Here is a 19,413-nt window from a genome sequence, read left to right on the forward strand (position 1 = left end):
AACAAACCTTTGCCATGTGAAATGAATACAAATGACTAGCTTTCTATTTCTGTCATTTTCCTCTGTAGGTGCTGCAGAATGTCTGGAGTGCCCTCCTGGGAGATACTGCCTGGATGGGGAAGGTGCTCAGCTCTGCCCTGCGGGACATTACTGTCTGGGGGGCACAGCTGAGGAGGTGGTGCCCTGTCCTCCAGGCACATACAGCCCCCAACCAGGACAGAGCCTACTGGAGCAGTGCCTTCTTTGCCCAGCAGGTGAGAGCATTGGCCTGTTTGAATCCCCATTGAGTGTCCTTTTGAGTGTGTAATGCTTTATACTGGATAACATGTAGCCATTGGCTATGCCCTCTTGAATGCAATTAACACCCTTTTGGATAGGTACATTTGACTGAATCATTTATTTTCAAAGATGCACATTATTAAAAGAAGTAGATAATTAAAATTTTAAAATATTAAATGTCAACATATTCAGGCACTGCAGCGCACGCCAATTCCTGGCACTGACACATAGAACAGCATTTATATACATCAAGTAATCATTTAAGGCATGAGTCTCTTTACCGTGTCTGTGTGTTTCTTGTCCAGGAATGTACTGTGAGGACTGGGGGTTGGCAGAACCAACCGGACCCTGTCAAGCAGGTTTCTTCTGTTTAGCAGGTAATGTCCACTAACACTAGTTCTGTTACACTGCATCATAACCCTCCTGGGACAGTGTACAGGGTTTTGATTTAGTACGATTTCATTAAACATTTCCCAGTTCACTACATTGTGCTCAGTACTACTAGTAAAGTAACCTATAAGTATTCAACATTTTCAGGTCTAAACTTCAGGAACCCAGACGGGAACATCAGTACAGGTGTTGGTGGAGCCTGTCCAAAGGGTCACTACTGTCCAGAAGGAACCGTTCTGCCTCTACCCTGTCCTCTGGGGACCTTTTCTAATAGGTAAACTATCTGCCTCTACCCTGTCCTCTGGGGACCTTTTCTAATAGGTTAACATTCTGCCTCTACCCTGTCCTCTGGGGACCTTTTCTAATAGGTTAACATTCTGCCTCTACCCTGTCCTCTGGGGACCTTTTCTAATAGGTTAACATTCTGCCTCTACCATGTCCTCTGGGGACCTTTTCTAATAGGTTAACATTCTGCCTCTACCATGTCCTCTGGGGACCTTTTCTAATAGGTTAACATTCTGCCTCTACCCTGTCCTCTGGGGACCTTTTCTAATAGGTTAACATTCTGCCTCCACCCTGTCCTCTGGGGACCTTTTCTAATAGGTTAACATTCTGCCTCTACCCTGTCCTCTGGGGACCTTTTCTTATAGGTTAACATTCTGCCTCTACCCTGTCCTCTGGGGACCTTTTCTAATAGGTTAACATTCTGCCTCTACCCTGTCCTCTGGGGACCTTTTCTAATAGGTTAACATTCTGCCTCCACCCTGTCCTCTGGGGACCTTTTCTAATAGGTTAACATTCTGCCTCTACCCTGTCCTCTGGGGACCTTTTCTTATAGGTTAACATTCTGCCTCTACCCTGTTTAAGACACAGAAAGGCCCATAAGGAACGTTATAAAAGTTTAATTGATAGGAGTAATTGATCTTTAGGTGACTAGATAATGATGTGGTTAATTACATTCTGTACAGTTGCAGATTACGGAAATTACCTGAAATGCTTGAGTACAGAGACAAAGGTTTTAGCTTCCCTGGTCAAATGGATGCTGTGGGGGCTGCAGGCATATGGTGGAAACTATTACCAGATATGTTTTACCGTTGATGCTGTGGGGGCGGGGCTGCAGGCATATGGTGGAAACTATTACCAGATATGTTTTACCGTTGATGCTGTGGGGGCGGGGCTGCAGGCATATGGTGGAAACTATTACCAGATACTTTTTACCGTTGATGTTAATTGCATCTGCTAATCTTTTACACCTGTCCCAGTGGGCTCATTGACTCAAACCATTTGAATAATTACATTTACATGTTAGTCATGTAGCAGATGCTCTTATCCGGAGTGTGTAAAATTATAATTCGCATTGATGAATATTAATGTATGTTCCTCAGAGTTAATCCTCTGTGTGTTTCTGGATCTAGGGTCCATGTGACAGAGGACGCAGGCTGCAGCCCGTGTCCGCCCGGACAGTTCTGTGGTTCCCAGGGGCTGACCCGTCCATCCGGGCCCTGCCAGGAGGGATTTTACTGCCCAGGGGGGGACAGCATAGCCACTGGTACATGATGATCACAGCACACAGACATGTTATCAGTGGCTCTAATCATTGTTTCTAATAGACGTCGCCTGTGCAGGTTCTGAGGCTGGAGGAGGGGGGCGGTGCCCCGCGGCGCATTACTGCCCCCCTGGCAGTGCCAACCCAGTGCCTTGCCCCGCAGGAAGTTATGCCAACATGACAGGGCTGACGAGGTGCCCCCGTTGCCATGCTGGTTACTTCTGCCCGGAGAGGACCAGTGACCACACCCAGTTCCCATGTCCTCCTGGCTTCTACTGTCCTGATGGTGAGAATGCACACACGCATCATGTCCTTCTCATGCTTCTCAAGCACAGACCCTAAGCGACTATTTTTTGTCAAACCAAAGTCGGCTGGAGGACCTTGAAATCTGACCATTCCTTTTTGTGTTCTGTGCTGTGTTCGGTTGTGTGTTCTGTGTTGTGTGTTAATGTTGTGCGTGTGTTTTTGCAGGCACACGTCATGCCACCCAGTTCCCCTGTCCCCGGGGCTACTACAACCCGGAACCCATGACTCAGAGTCTGGACAGCTGCCTACCCTGCCCCCCAGGACACTACTGTGAGAAGGAGAGACTGACTGCCGTCTCCGGGAAATGCAAAGCCGGTCAGTCGGCAGTCCTCTATTGCTTCAAGTGTCTACTCAAGAGCCAGGAGTTTTCTGTCTCTCTGCTCCTCCCTTCCACCCCGACCTCCATCTGTCCTTCTCTCCCCTGCAGGTTGGTTCTGTGTGTCTGCCGCCTGGAAATCCCAGCCCTTTGATCTGGACAACTACACTAATGCCAACTGCCTGTGTCCTGCCACTTCCACTGGGGGGCGATGTCAGGAGGGCTTCTTTTGCCCTCAGGGAAGCCCTGAGCCTCTGCCCTGCCCCCCGGGGGCCTTCTGTAACGTCTCAGGTACAGTGTGGGCCACACTCTGTACCTACTTATCTACGGTAGAGTGTTTTCAGGTTCTTAATGTAAAATAACTTACTGTCAATAGAGCCCGTTTTTATTTTGGATCTAGAATTATTAATTACATACACAAGATGGCAGATGTTGTTTCAGGTCTAGGGGAATGCTTTTCTTGCCTCTTAAAACTATAGGCTCTGTGCACCAGCGTAGTGACGAACTTCCGCTTTTGTCTAGAAGTCTGCATTGCAGTTTCTGGTTTACTTCCTGTTCTCATTCGCATTAGTAAACACCTAAACTCACAACAAGATGAGTGATGTTGTTGTACGGGAAAAAAAATTAAATAAATGTATGTGGGGCATCATGGGGGCATCATTTTAATCAGGAGAATGTCTTCTTTTTAATAAAATATGGCTTGCGCCATTCTATGACTTCAAACGCTAGACTAGAAAAAGTCAGAAAAGGCGATTTTTTTTATATACTTCCACATAACGCAGGTTTAAGCGCAATTAATACCATATAGGAACAGATGTTTACTTCCTATGCCAGTTGTTATTTTTCAGTTTCGTTGTGAAATGAGGTTACAGTAGTAAAATAAAAGCTGTTTTGGTGCTTTTTTGAGGCTATGGAATTTTAAGCTTCATTCAGGTTAGAAAAGGCTGAACGAAGGTTCGTTTCAATTCACTTACTATAATTACTCTAGTCTAGCAATTTAAAGAACAGCAATTGTTAATTAACAAATACAAAAGTGGTTTCGCATTCTTCAGAAATTAATCTAATTTAGATTTTAATGAAGTAATTGACTTTTTAACCAAACGGACTGAATTATTACTGTAAGTAATGAATGGCCTTTATATTGAACATTATTGTCTAGGTCTTGGTCTCCCCATGGGACCCTGTTCCCCGGGCTACTTCTGCAAAGAGAGAGCTGTTCACCCCAAACCCACTGATGGCCAGACTGGCGACATCTGCCCCCCTGGAACTTACTGTGGTAAGCAGTGCTCACGCTGGCTCAAAATGAGATGTCCTCTTACTGAACACATTTACGCGGTAGTTAAGGGTTAATCCACCTACCCAAGTGGGGAGAGCTTGATGTTTGGTAAGCTAGTCTCACTCCCTTCCTTACACTGGTTCAGTGGTTTGAAGTCTGAACGCCTGTTAAAATCCTTTACAAACTGAATGTATTATACTTTTCATATTGCCTTCTTCCAGAGCAGCTGTGACTGATTCTTGAATGACAACTGTTAAACACAGGTTTTTTTTCCTAATTTTTTCTTTCAGAGGAAGGTTCTGGTGAGCCCAAGGCGTGTCCTGCTGGTACTTTCTCCCCAGTTCCAGGCCTATTCAGTGTGGCTCAATGTCAGCCCTGTACTGCCGGATTTCATTGTGCTGTTGCAGGCCTAAAAGGTCCTACTGGGCTCTGTAGCCAGGGTGAGTCCATTTTGACCCAATCCCAAATCGGCCACCAGCGGTTCTCAAACCTTTTTTCACGGACCCCAAGCTGTTCCATGCATTGTATTTATTCCAGAGCTAGAGCATCTGGTTCAGCATGTGAACCATTCATCAAGCATTTGTGTACATCAGTCAGGTCAACTAGTTCAGGGTACAGCAAAACTGTAAAAATATCTGTGGAAATCTGAGACCGGTATAAGCAACAACAGATCCACCTTGCCCTCTGAAAAGCTGGGAGGAAGTTTCTCCATATTGCCAAGCCCAGTGTAGCTGCGGTGCTGTGTCTCTTATTTAGCATTAGGCTCTAAACTGGCCTCATGATGTTCAACTCTGCCTGTCCTTTGAGCGTTATGTGACTACAGGTCCCGTATCATGGGCTGAATGCTTTGGGACTACATCCTCTTGCTGCCTTACACTTTATTGATGCTGCGTCTCTCTAAATTAGCATCTGCATACATGCATTTATGCTATAAACACAGGGTCCCGTGTAGCTCAGTCCGTAGAGGAGGCCACTTACAACGATACGTTTGTAGGTTAAGTTGTCATGTGATCCAAATGGTATGAATATGTGTGTATTCATGGCTGTTAGTGGCTTTGGATAGGAACCTCTGCTAAACTATGTAGATGTCTGCATGTATGTGCCATGTACTCTGATGCCTTATTGCTTAATTACGTATCCAGTGTCACTGTACAAAGGCTATATGTGTAACCAGAGGAGAGTGAGGCTGTGTTTTGTAACTCTTGCCTTTCAAGGTTACTGGTGCCCTCCTGGCCAGAGGGTGGCCACGGCCTTCCCTTGCCCAGTAGCCCACTATTGTCCCCAGGGAAGTCCTGTCCCACAACCCTGCCCCCCTGGAACCTTCCAGGACCAAGAGAAACAGACTGCATGCAATATTTGTGAAGCAGGTAGGGTTGACCTCTCTGTCTTGTTCACTAGTGTGTGAACATGACAAAAAAGGTACATGTACAAAGACCAACACAGGGCAGTGTCAAGACAGTTGTTCTGATTTTACATTGCAGAGGTTCAAAGTTATATTCCTTTGCAACCGTACGGGTGACAGCATCAGCACTTGCAGAATGTACATATAAGGAATTGTTGTTGCCATGATGTAGCCTAGGGAATACCAGATTGCATACAGACATAGATCCAGGAGACATAGGTAATCATAGAATGTCGGTTGCCCAGACAACTTGGTGAAAGCTCACACATGACAGCTGGGTCATGTCACTTTAGGTGGTTTTGCTAAATCAGCTCTCCCAATAAGGAATAAAGTCCTGTTCGCTTTTACAGTACAAGGAGCGGGAGACCCCAAAAAGGAGACTTCTTCTAATGGTTTCTGCTAGACCCAGGACCTAGTCTTCCACACATACAGTAGATGGAGACTAGGAGCCTTGCTCAGGCGACATTCGTTACCGCCCCTGAACACAGATACAGACCTATTGTGTTGAGGACAAGGAAAGTCTTAGTTTACGTAATGTTTCAAGCATACAGAGTACAAAGACCCCCTAACAGAATAATGAAGGAATAAGAATATAATAATAATTCCATTTTCCACAAGTGCAAGGTTCTGTCTTCTGTATTATTCCATACTGAGGGCTCCGAAACTCTGGTTTACATATTTTATGGACTCTAGGGTTGGGACCCCTAACTTCATCCACATTCTGTTATCAGCCGTTTCTGGTGGCTGGATGACTAAATCACCTCACGCTCTCAATGTAAATGCACTGGCAAACAATGGTACATTTTCCTATGAGATATAACCTGTCAGCTTGCCCACCACCGATTTTAATATGTATGGAAATTGTTTTAGACAAGTGAAATTTGACCTGCCCTACAGACCAGAGATGATGTAATATCAAATTGGTGTTTTTACTTTTATGGTCAGGTGTTTTTACTTTTACCGAGCCAAGTAAGGTATCTAGCATTCTAGTAAACACTTCAAAGAAGTATAATTTAACGTAATAGTGACTTGTCCAAATCTGGGGATGGTGCCAACAGGAGGGGGTTGTGTTTTTTTAGCTACTTCACTAACCAACTTACTGAAAATACCAATATTTCCACAGACATTTCTGAAATGCTATTCGATAAAATGCTAGCTAACATTTGTATGTTACCAATAATCACAAAACACTGATGACTTGATCAAATTATTTCACTATGAAAGAAACTGTATTTCAAAACCATTGTTAGATATGCAAATAATTTGAGATTCTATGCAAGTTACTTTATAACCTTTCAAAGTTATCAATTACCAAGACCCAAAAGATTTTCTGGTCAGGTCACATGGTCAGGTCACATGAAGAGATGCTGCCATGCAAATTAGGCCTATTTATCAAAGCAGTGCACCACTGTACACAAACCAGAATTATTTTATTTCAGGTTATTACTGTGATCTGAGGTTCGCTCTGAAGAATGCATCGATGATCCGGCCCTGCCCTAAAGGACATTATTGCCCCCCTGGCACCACCTTAGCTGCCCAGCACCCCTGCCCTCCAGGATCGTTCAACCCCAGAGAGAGAACACACAGCCTCGGAGACTGCATGCCCTGTCCTCCTGGGCTGTTCTGTCCTACCATGGGACTGGCTGAACCTGCAGGTGAGAGACTGGGGATACAGACAGTTCTACACGGGCTGTGTCCCAACAATATCCCCTCTTTCCTGAAGTGTACACTTGCTCTCTACTGCCCATAAGTCTTACAGCATTGTGTTGGCGGAGGCATGGTGTAACTGGAGTCATGCATTTTGACCATTTCCTAGTACAACATAATGTTCTAGTAGAATGAGTCTTTTCCTAGAAAGTTTCCTATTATTATGAGTCATGTCCTAGTAAAATTGGTAATTTCCAAGTATGTATCTTATATCGCATTTTCTAGTATTTCCCGTATTTCCTAGTGTAATAAACCATTTCATTTCCTAGTGTAATAAACCATTTCATTTCCTAGTGTAATGAACCATTTCATTTCCTAGTCTAATGAACCATTTCATTTCCTAGTGTAATGAACCATTTCATAGAATATTGAGTCATTTCAGTGTATAATGAGTCACATTCTAGTATGAGTCATTTCCTTGTATATCAAGTTTCTTATTTATAATTTCTTATTTATAATATGTCCTCTCCTAGTATAATGAGTCACATTCTAGAGAGTCAGACTTTTGTATGAAAGACAAATAACTGGGACATTGCCTGAGGTTTCTTTACCAACTTTTGTCACGCTTCTCCTTTTGCCACACAGTTTAAATATTTTACATACAGTATGTACTCTATTATATTGCAAGTTATATCAACATCATACAACCAGAGCTCGACGCTGTGCATACTAATGCAATGCAGCCTGACGAATACAGTCAAGCAGGCAGGAACCAACACTGATAATAAGTCATGTATCGTTGTACGTAGGTAACTGCAGCGCCGGATTCTGGTGCAGGAAGGGCGCGTCCTCCTCCAGTCCGGTGGATGGCATCTCAGGCTCTCCGTGTCCTGCCGGTCAATACTGCCCCTCAGGTCACTCTCTGTTCCTACGCCGCTTCAACTGTGCTACTCGCTAGTGCTTCCGATGTTTGCCGGGGCTGTGTCCGTGAAACACGCCAAACACGGCGGAGCTGTTAAACCAACACGGCTGCCGATCCGGCTGCATTGTGTTTACAGCCTGTTGTCCATAAATAGATTTGTATACAGGCTTATGGTAGAATTTGACTGTGCACCAGTTGCCATGGCGTTGTGGGCGTTAAGCCGTTTCTGTGGATCTGCCGTGCAGCTACCCCCGCCCCTGTGCCATGTCCGCTGGGCACCTGGTCCAACAGTTCAGGCCTGGGACGCCAGGAGGAGTGCCAGCCGTGCCCCGGAGGACTGTACTGTGACTCCGCCGGCCTGACGGCTCCCACTGGACCCTGCGCTGGAGGGTACCCACTCTGTGGACACTGGTTATCTAAGACCAATATGAATACTGTGTTGTACTGGGCAGTCGTTCTCTGTATGTGTGGATATTGGAATTGCACACATAAGCAGAAACTGTCCAATCCTACTGCCTGCCACTGCCCCCTGAAGCATTAGCCTCGGTCGTGTTTGTTTGTCCTTCCACGACGAGCAATAACCGAGGTCACAGTCCAGGAGGCCGGGCAGACGGTTGGACGGCAGCCTTTCTGTTTGACGTGTTTTATTCAGTGGTAAAGCTGTGCTCTTCCCCTTCCGTGCAGATATTATTGTCTTGACAGCGCAGTGACACCCACTCCCAGTAATGGTCCCACGGGCGGACCCTGTCCAAAAGGTCACCATTGCCCCGTAGGAACTGCTCAGCCTCTGCCCTGTGATCCGGGGACGTATGTGAGCGTAACACACGCGACCCAATGTGAGCCCTGTGCGCCTGGCTGGTACTGTTCATCAGGCACTCCACGGCTGTGTCCCGCAGGTCAGTACAGCAAGACTGCTGTCTTTGAACAGTAAAGACAATTGGTCAGGGGCCATATAATATGTGGTTTCTGGCAGTGTAGCACTGCACTAATGAGGATATTGGGAGTTACTCGTACAATCAGAGCTCCTCACAGTGGATAAAAAGGAGAACTTTTGACTGTGTGAAACTCTGTACTAGCACGAAAAAACCCCACAAAGTTTAAAGTCTCTCACTATTTTCTCCCTCAAGGTTTTTACTGTCTCGAGGGAACGGGGTATGACTTAAGAGCCTGCCCGGAGGGCACGTACAGCCCTGAGGCTGGCCTAACATCCATCAGCCAGTGCAGGCAGTGTGACGGTGGCCATTACTGTCCATTTAGGAATAGCACCTCGGTCACAGGCCGTTGCCTGGAGGGCTATTACTGCTCCCACGGAAACACCTCTCCCAAACCACCTGCTCTTTCTGCAGGTAATTTCGCCCTCACCGGCCAGAGTCTGCTGACGGTCACGGTACGCTATGTGCTTAGCCAGTCATTATAACAAGCTGCCGTATTAAATGTGCGATATAAAATACGCATCTACATCTGGTGATGCCGTGCGCTGTGTCACCCTTTGTTTAGTCCGTTATATAATATTTGCTAACGAATGGTGTGTGAAGCATCAAAGGTCTATTAAAGGGTCTTACGAAGGCTTCCTGAACCTTCTGGTCGACGGACTATGGCTCCTTTAACGGGTGATCCTCCTTCTCGGGGGTTTCACGCGGACCATTACTGACCTCTGACGCTACACACACTGGCAATGTTTTTGTCTTCAGGTGGAGGGCCATGCCCGGCGGGGCACTACTGCCCTAGAGGGACCGTCGAACCTCAACCATGCCCCGCCGGCACATTCAGCAACCTGACCAAACTGGTCTCTCAGGTGAACCAGAACCTCTCTCAGCACTTCGCCCCCGTTCAGTAGCCCGGTCGTTCCACCCCAGCCGTGACTGTAGGCTGAGCTGTTATCGCTGTGCTCCTCCTTCTCTCGCGCTGCAGGAAGGGTGTCGGCCGTGCTCACCCGGTCTCTACTGTGGCAAGTCTGGGCTCAGCGCGCCGACGGGGGAATGCTGGGAAGGTTTTTACTGTCGCCACGGGGCGGTTGTTCCTAACAGCTCCATCAGAGACAGCCGAGGGGGGCCTTGTCCACGAGGTATTGTGACTCAGATATCCACTCGTCCTCCTCCTCTGTGGTTTCCCACAGTAACATGAGAGACTCCACTGGACTGCTGTCTGTCTCTCTCTCTCTCTCTCTCTTTCTCTCTGTCTCTGTCTTTCTCTCCATTCTTTCTGTCCCCTTCCTTCCTTGAAGGTTATTACTGCGCTAAGGGTTCGGCAGCTCCCAGGGAGTGTCCCCAGGGAACCGTCAGCGTAGAGGAGGGCCGGTTCCGCTGCAGCATCTGTCCCGAGGGGTATGGACGCGCACACACACACACACACACACACACACATGTACAGCAGCTACCTTTCTCCAGCACTGCTTTAATAGGGTCACACACTGGCCTATGGGCTCCATGGGATTAAGTCGTGTAGATAGTACTATTAAATCATGTTGTTTTATGTCTGTTACGCAATGTGTAATATCGACCGCCCCAAGCCAGCTCCTCTTTTTAACATCTTCTTTTATGGAGTACATAATTACTGTAAATGGCATTACCAAAGTGAGAGAGAGAGTGCGGTGGAGAGGATGTTTGTGTGGAATGGATGTGTGGGTGGTTTTTGTGTGTGGATGGATGTGTGGGTGGGTGGGTGTGTGTGTGGATGGATGTGTGGGTGGGTGTGTGTGTGGATGGATGGATGTGTGGGTGGGTGTGTGTGTGAATGTGTGTGTGGGTGTGTGTGTGTGTGTGTGTGTGTGTGTGGATGGATGTGTGGGTGGGTGTGCTGCTCAGATGACAACTCCAGTTGCTGATGTATTAATACAATGTCACCCAGTTATTACTGCCCTGGAAATAGCTCCTATTATGAAACCACGGAGTGCCCTGTGGGTCACACCTGCCCTAGAGGCACCTCCTCCCAGGACCAGAACCCATGCCCCGCTGGGACCATCAACCCTCACCCCGGCATGACCAGCCCTCAGGCCTGCCTGCCCTGCCCCCCAGGTAACGCACACCTCAGACGGTTATTCTCCAAACGGTCTTTCACTTCATTCCATTCATTTGTACCGCTTTTTTAATTTAAGGCGCTCTGCAATAAGTGCTTCAGTCCTCTCAATACTGTGGTGATGGGTGACAGAGAGTGGTTCGAGAGGTTTACCACTTAGAAGGTTACCGGGCGACGGCTAGGGAAATGGCTAGGGAAATGGCTAGGGAAATGGCTAGGGAAATGGCTAGGGGAATGTAACCTTAGTGATAAATAAGTATAAATATATAATCTGACTCCATTTTGTTTGCAAATAAATGTCATTGTAAATTATCATATGTTGGAAGTCCTTAGTAAAGGTTAGCTACTCCTTTAGTCATGAGCCTAACATAAAAATGACATGTGTTTCTGGATATATCCAGATGGGTCAGAAGCCCCTACCCTGGGACCAACCTAGACCCAGAACTCAGGGATGCCTACAATGGCATGTGTCCCTGGGACCACCCAGACTGTTCAGAGACCCAGAACTCAAGGGATGTCAAGTCAGTCAGGAGGCTTACAATCTCCAATGTGAAGTTGAACGAGGAGTGTCGTAGTAATCTATATTCCAAAGTAATAAAATGTATTCTAATCAAGTAATAAAGTTACAATACAAAACATAATTACATACCAGCACGATTCAACGTCCTCCCAACTAGTCTAAAAGTCTACTAAGTTCACCATAAGACAAAATGTAAGCTAGAAGCTCCTGTCATTGATAGACTCCTAAATATGACTACAACACAACGTGTTGGGAGGTCTCTTTAATTAGGACAAGCTCAAATAACCTTTCGGAGACATGGCTATTTATCCTAAAACCCTCCCCCAAATAATCATTAGCATTACTTTACCATGGCAAACACAATTAACACAAAGGACAGGAACGTTGATCAGAAATACGTCTCTCACTGTGTTCACACATGGAGCTGATCTTCCTCCTGGTCTTTTGATAAATCAGATCATCTCTTGTGCTGATAATTAGGCATAAGATCGTGACTGCGCTGACCGATGTCGGAGCAAGGTCCCTGGTCTGATTTAAATAATCCGTCTTAACCAGGGTTCTACTGTGCCTTTCCCGGTCTGAGTGCCATATCGGGTCGGTGCACCGCCGGCTACCTGTGCCGGTCCGGAGCCGTGTCTCCAACCCCTGAGGACGGCGTGACAGGTGACCAGTGTCCCCGGGGTCACTTCTGCCCAGAGGGCTCTGGTTCCGTTCCACGTCCCTGTCCTGTGGGCTATTACAGCAACACCACCAGGAACACGCAGGCCTCGGACTGCCTGCCCTGCCATGCAGGTTGGTGCTACTCACATTGCTACCAACAATATACTTTCTGTTTTGAAGACGTCTATTTTATTTGAGTGGGTTCCTACGTGAATTTGATAATCCGTGTCTGTCTTTAATGCAGGGTTCATTTGTGCCAGCAGAGGGCTCTCCCTCCCTTCTGATCTCTGCCAAGCTGGATACTATTGCCCTAACAGACACAACTCCAGCCTCCCCACCTCTGTCACCTGCTCAGCTGGCCATATGTGCCCACCAGGCAGTGCCCACCAGATTCCCTGTGCACCAGGCACTTACCAGGACCAGCCAGGGCAGGTACGGAGAAAGGCCGGGAGATATTAGTGTTGTTCCCAGCCCGGTGAAGAAAGCCCTCCAGAACCTACCTACACTCTCTCCTGAGTGGTACTGAAGTTCTTCTGTGTTACCTCTGACAGAAGGCGTGTGCTACCTGTCCAGCAGGGTTTCACTGTGCGGGCTCGACAAATCCTGCCACAGGAGAGGTGACAGGAACAAGCACTCCAACCCGGTGTCCGAAGGGACACTACTGCCCACCAGGTGCATGAAGCCACTGTCAGTATTTCAGTGTTGAACACACTTGCACAAGTCTTCCGCTGTATCATTGCTGGCTGTGCTGGTAACAACACCATGATATATAATGCTACACCTCACTATGCTGTTCTGTACCATACTATAGTCACTGGGTGTGGTATATTGCCAATATGCTGTACCTTGGCATTGCAGCCTGCCTAGAGGCAGCACTTAGATGTGGTGTACTGCCAATATACCACAACCCCTGTGGCGCCTTATTTCAACTATACACAGGTTACCAACACATTTAAAACAGTGAAAAGAGCTCCATTGTCACACCCGAGTCTCATATTCTACGGCTTTTCAGCTGTTCCACATTCAGGGCTCAAACCGCCCTCTTGATAATGCACTATATTCTACACCTGCACACGGCAGGCTCAAACCGCCCTCTTGATAATGCACTATATTCTACACTTGCACACGGCAGGCTCAAACCGCCCTCTTGATAATGCACTATATTCTACACCTGCACACGGCAGGCTCAAACCGCCATCTTGATAATGCACTATATTCTACACCTGCACACGGCAGGCTCAAACCGCCCTCTTGATAATGCACTATATTCTACACCTGCACACGGCAGGGTCACGATGTGAGTCAGAATGACATGTCATTGTTTATCCCTGGCATGTTGTTTTTTTCTCCAGGCACCCGGTTCGGTGCGGAGTTCCCCTGCCCGGTTGGCACATTCAGTGGTCGGACCAGCTTGTCTGATGTGAGGGGATGTGTCCCCTGCTCTCCAGGGAGGTACTGCGGCTCGACGGGGCTGACAGCTCCCACCGGGCACTGTTCTCCTGGGTGGGTGGGCTCCCTTTGACAGTGTTTCACGTTGAATGATATCTTAGTATCCCTATGTTTGGTTTTTTAGAGATGGATGTCTTCGTAGCCATGTATTCATTTCTTCCTCTATGCTGTATTTCATTCTCTCTCTCTCTCCCCCTGTGCCTTTCTCTTGTTGTCTTATTGTTTCTCTCAACCCCCTCTCTTTCTCCCTTACCTCCTCAAGGTACCTCTGCATCCAAGGTTCCATTACTTCCCAACCAGCTGGAGATGCGACTGGGGAAAAATGCACCGCTGGGTCCTACTGCCCACTGGGCACCAGTCACATGCTGCCCTGCCCTGCAGGCACTTTCAGCACTGCGCAAGGTGAAATATTTGGGACAAAGCACAGTTCTCAGTTTATTGACTGTAGACTATGTTTCAGGTAGTAGATGTATATGTAGGACTCCAACAAGGTGTATTTTTGTATAAAATGGGACTCAAGCGCGGCCCTGTGTATCATGCAGGGGCCGTGTCTGTGGATGCCTGCAAGCCCTGTTTGCCTGGGTTTTACTGTGAAGACGTTGGCCTTGCCGCCCCGTCTGGTTCCTGTAGCCCTGGGTTCTACTGCCCAACGGGATCCCGATCCCCCACGCCCAATCAGAACGCAACAAGTAACCCAAGTAATTCGCATTTTTAGCATTTGAATATAACGTCACAATGGGAACTAATGATTACAGCCAGGAGTGGATTTCTGACTGGGAAACTCCGGCCCAAGTAGAATACTGAGGTCAAGCACTCTGAGTTATTCTGTAACATTTCATAGGGTCAGGGAAAACTCCAGGGCCCACTGATCGGTTTGAATTGGTTATAGGAAACGCATCTCCTATCGATCCTTCCCGTGATATAGAGGCCTTGGGAGAGAGCCTTGGAGACATTTGCCCAGCCGGCCACTACTGTCCGAATAGGACAGCTCAGCCAATACCCTGTCCCCCAGGTATGCTATAAATGATGCACCCAGACCAGTTCTAGGGCTATAAATGCTCATGTGGTCCCAATAAAGCTGTCGTTGTGGCAGGTTGTTAGCAGATTAAATCCTGTGCAGTCACTCACGCCTGGTGACAGACGTGGGGTTATTGTGCTATTTATATGGTTGGGTGAGTGTGGTTGTGTGTGTGCATCCAGTATTAGGTTCAGTTTGTGTGTTTGTGAGTGTGGGTGTGTAATTAGGGCACTTCAGTTCACACACGATTTGGTCGTATAACGAGCAAGGACCAAAATAGTCTTTTTTTTTGGGGGGGGGGGGGTGATTAATTGTAAGTGTGACTATGGCTGTGTCTAGATTGATTTATTGTCCTTTTGAATGCCTTTAAAGCTTTTAGTTCTGTGAGATACAGGAGATGCTCCTGACAGGCTGCACTCAGTCTCCGGCTGGGGAGAGGAAAGTTCTTCATCAGAGAAATAATGCAATTAGTCACGCAGCGTTGCATACTGGGGGGTGTCCATGCCCATCTGTCTCCTCTGTCCCAGGCACCTTTCTGGGGCGACGCGGTGGCCAATCAGAGGCCAGCTGTGAGCCGTGCCCCCCCGGGTTCTACTGCCCTGCCTGGGGGCAGACGGCTGCTGATCTCCGCTGTCCACAGGGGTGGTTCTGTCCGGAAGGCTCCGCGTCAGGGCATCAGCCGGGTAATCTTGCACTCTTACGGGCTTTGGAAATGCGTTCCAAATGGCACCCTTGGCAATGCAATGCCTGTGACCAGAGGGAACCCGGCTCCCTTCGTGGCGCAGTACTTTTGGCCAGGGCCCGTAGGCATTCCTGCTGGGCTCGAGGGAGAAGGGGTGCTCTGCATAGGGCTTCGGGTACCATTTATTATGCACTCATTATGTGTTTATCCGTTAGACTTCAACAATCTAGAGAAAGCCAAGGGGTGGGTGAATCGTGGAAATCAAGTCATTTGTTTTGACTATTTGTTTGGAATGAAACTGTTGGCACGACAACAAGAGGCTCAACAAAGGACTGGCAACACTCTTAGAGATGAAGGTGTCTGAAATAATCGTTTTGGGATGTCACATTTTTCACGTTGGCAGGACTTATCCAGTTTTCTGAGGCACAGTTCACCTCTGAGAAGGGTCATTAAGGAATGTTTAAAACATGCACTTTTTTAAATGGGAGGTTTTAATATTGAATCTTTTCAATAGAACTTTGTTTAGGTGACAACCTAATTGATTGGAGGCATGGCTTATTGGAAGCAAGCAGAAATTTTTTCCTAAATCTGTACTGACCATATGTTAGTGTAAATATATAAAACTATATAGGTGCAAGTGTGCTACATTAATTAGCAAAGGTTCCTCGAGGAACTCCAAGGGTTCATTGAGGATCTCCAGGGTTCCTCAAGTCACCAAAAATTATAAAAGTGCATGATGACCAGAGATTGAACAGTTGGCTACCGCAAACAGAGCATTCTGTTATCTGTCAGGTAAATAAATAACTACAACCATTCGCTGAGGTGCCGACCAAAGGACAATAAATGAGGAAACCACTTCCTTTTTTCGTTTGTCTAGTGCCTGTGTTAAATCGATGGTGCATTATGCAAAACACTCTCTATTTCACTGGATTCATTTTCTCCCAGTAGGAGAGGGAGCAGCAGTCTCAGAACAGAACTGTTGTTCATGAATAATATTCAGTAATGACAGGAGAATCCCATCCATACTACCACAGCCATTGTATCTGCTGTTAAGCCTTGGTCCAAATTCCCCTGCTGTCCACAGGGTCTCCCAGCAGGGTCTAAATTATCCAACAGTGTTCTCTGAGACCTTACTGGATATTCATAACATTTGACTTTGTTTCCTGTTTTCCAGAATGCCGGTGCCCGTCTGGTCATTTGTGCCCGCATGGAAGTGCTGTGCCTGTCCCCTGTGCCCCTGGCACCTATCAGTCTTTGACTGGTCAGTCGACATGCACTACCTGTCCGCCAGGTAACCCTCTCTACCTGTCCTCCAGGTAACCCTCTCTACCTGTCCTCCAGGTAACCCTCTCTACCTGTCCGCCAGGTAACCCTCTCTACCTGTCCGCCAGGTAACCCTCTCTACCTGTCCTCCAGGTAACCCTCTCTACCTGCCCGCCAGGTAACCCTCTCTACCTGTCCTCCAGGTAACCCTCTCTACCTGTCCTCCAGGTAACCCTCTCTACCTGCCCGCCAGGTAACCCTCTCTACCTGTCCGCCAGGTAACCCTCTCTACCTGTCCGCCAGGTAACCCTCTCTACCTGTCCTCCAGGTAACCCTCTCTACCTGCCCGCCAGGTAACCCTCTCTACCTGTCCTCCAGGTAACCCTCTCTACCTGTCCGCCAGGTAACCCTCTCTACCTGCCCGCCAGGTAACCCTCTCTACCTGTCCTCCAGGTAACCCTCTCTACCTGTCCGCCAGGTAACCCTCTCTATCTGTCCGCCAGGTAACCCTCTCTACCTGTCCTCCAGGTAACCCTCTCTACCTGTCCTCCAGGTAACCCTCTCTACCTGTCCGCCAGGTAACCCTCTCTACCTGTCCTCCAGGTAACCCTCTCTACCTGTCCTCCAGGTAACCCTCTCTACCTGTCCTCCAGGTAACCCTCTCTACCTGCCCGCCAGGTAACCCTCTCTACCTGTCCGCCAGGTAACCCTCTCTACCTGTCCACCAGGTAACCCTCTCTACCTGTCCGCCAGGTAACCCTCTCTACTTCACCTTTTCTCCCCTATATGTCTGTATGATGCATGACACATTAGCACAGTATTCTGTGCTATCCGGCCTATGTCCTGAATGTAAGGTCCATCCCCTAAGTTAGATTTTTCTAGCCTGATCTTAGTTCTGTTTGTGCTTTCTTCAAATGGTCATCGTCACTGGACTGACAAAACGGCGAAGAATGATCTGGGAGCATGCTAGGATTGAGCCTGGATTATCCATGCAATATCTATTTAGTGCTTTTAACATGGCTATTAGATCATAACTGGGAAAGTTCCAGCTAGCTTTATTCTTTACTCTTCTGTTCCAGGTTTTTACTGTGTGGAGGGATCGGGTCTGCCAGCACCATGCCCTGCTGGTACCGTGAGTCCGGTTGAGGGCAAGGCGTCTCTTACCGATTGTTCCCCATGTCCACCTGGGTTCTTCTGCAACAGCAGTGCTTTGACCACGCCCTCCGGACACTGCTCGTCCGGTCAGACTCTCTAGAATAAAATATCTATGTAATATCAGACTTTGTTCTTTCTCCAGGTTCCACGTGGTTCATAGTTAACACCATGTCAGTAGCATTTTAAATAGTATGACTTCAGTCATTGTCAGAGTTAACACCATGTCAGTACCATTTTAAATAGTTTGACTTCAGTCATTGTGCTCTGGATTTGGTTCTATTGATGTGATCCATTTCATAGGTGATGGTTTCTTTTTGCATTGCGCAGCTGGTCTTTATCATACTTCCTGTGTGTCTGAAAAGGCCACTTCTGTTCCGGTGGAGCTACTGACCCTGCCCCGGTCTCTAAGAACTTTGGGGATGTCTGCCCCTTGGGTCACTACTGCCCAGAGGGTAGTTGGTGGCCCATACCCTGTCCAGTGGGTAATTACCTTCCAGAGAGGGGCGCCACATCCCCTTCTTCCTGCCACCCCTGTCCCCCAGGGAGGTTCTGCCTCAACCCAGGCTCCTCGCAGCCCACAGGTGTGGAAGTACTCGCTGTTGTCCGGATCATTTCACTAGGGCCTTTTTTAGGAGTTTTTCTTGGTCAGACCAACTGATCAAACCAGGGCCCTGACCTGGTCCTATCATAAAATAATGCATCACGTAGATTTGTGTTTTGCATACTTTTGTATTTGTCCCCTTCATGTGTACGTTAATTCCTTACTCGTCCGTAGGTCCTTGCTCTCCGGGATTCTACTGTACGGGTGGTGCAGATAGTGGTTCACCCCAGGCAAACTCCTCCCAGCTCAGCTGCCTTTGTGGCAGGATGGTGCTCCATCCTGCCGGCCAACACTTTTGTTCCTGGCTACACAACACTACTTACCCACAGAACGACGATGACTCAAGTAGCCATGGGCCCTGTATTCTATAGATAGACTGTGCAGCACACAAACACACAATCAGCACGCACACACTCATCAATCAGCATTCGCACACACACACACACACACACACACACTCAACACTCAATAACATTTTGTTTTGGGATGTTTTTAGATTGACCGTTTAGGTGTTAAGAGCCAGATGCAATTTAATTACAGTTAGAGATTATAACTTGGGCATTTTTGTTGTGTCATGGTGTTTTTAAGATGGAAACGGAGGCTGGTTCGAAATGGTAACCAGGCCGTGGTCAGGTCATGCACTGGCCAACACCACACCTCATCTCAGCATCCCACATAATAAATGTGCTAACTTCAAAGGCGATATTTGTCCCAGAGGTATGCTTTGCCTGCTATATGAACTCCTGTAAAATTGCTTTAGTTTTTTTTACCCTCTTTTTATTTCATCTCCAATTTCGTCATTTCCAATTGTTTCTATGGCCCTGCCTCATTGCCCAAAAGATTATAGACCTGTAGATCGGCAGCAACCGTTCCATTTCCTATCTGCACTCTTCCAACCAGGAAGTCATGTGGGTAAAAACGTGTGAGGTCATTCTCACTCACCTGATGACTTCAATTAGCTTTCCC

The 19,413-nt window shown here is 47.5% G+C and overlaps 1 long non-coding RNA gene across 1 annotated transcript in view; it reads left to right on the plus strand.

Annotated features, from left to right (window-relative positions):
* The window catches only part of LOC105011575, a 65,470-nt gene that overhangs the window by 12,048 nt on the left and 34,009 nt on the right, over positions 1–19,413 (plus strand). Inside the window, exons 20-51 of the long non-coding RNA XR_004575498.1 lie at positions 69–254; positions 585–656; positions 817–943; positions 2,085–2,218; positions 2,295–2,501; positions 2,687–2,836; positions 2,949–3,128; positions 3,997–4,113; positions 4,404–4,553; positions 5,328–5,480; positions 6,955–7,170; positions 7,972–8,076; positions 8,330–8,474; positions 8,769–8,980; positions 9,212–9,430; positions 9,776–9,879; positions 9,996–10,149; positions 10,309–10,408; positions 10,932–11,098; positions 12,175–12,411; positions 12,524–12,711; positions 12,831–12,951; positions 13,632–13,782; positions 13,991–14,130; positions 14,271–14,426; positions 14,618–14,740; positions 15,274–15,429; positions 16,603–16,719; positions 17,771–17,932; positions 18,209–18,427; positions 18,622–18,792; positions 19,036–19,164. This is a non-coding gene — a long non-coding RNA (SCO-spondin). The remainder of the gene's footprint in view (positions 1–68; positions 255–584; positions 657–816; positions 944–2,084; positions 2,219–2,294; positions 2,502–2,686; positions 2,837–2,948; positions 3,129–3,996; positions 4,114–4,403; positions 4,554–5,327; positions 5,481–6,954; positions 7,171–7,971; positions 8,077–8,329; positions 8,475–8,768; positions 8,981–9,211; positions 9,431–9,775; positions 9,880–9,995; positions 10,150–10,308; positions 10,409–10,931; positions 11,099–12,174; positions 12,412–12,523; positions 12,712–12,830; positions 12,952–13,631; positions 13,783–13,990; positions 14,131–14,270; positions 14,427–14,617; positions 14,741–15,273; positions 15,430–16,602; positions 16,720–17,770; positions 17,933–18,208; positions 18,428–18,621; positions 18,793–19,035; positions 19,165–19,413) is intronic.

Source organism: Esox lucius, chromosome 1, assembly GCF_011004845.1.
Source record: "Esox lucius isolate fEsoLuc1 chromosome 1, fEsoLuc1.pri, whole genome shotgun sequence".
NCBI lineage: Eukaryota > Metazoa > Chordata > Actinopteri > Esociformes > Esocidae > Esox > Esox lucius.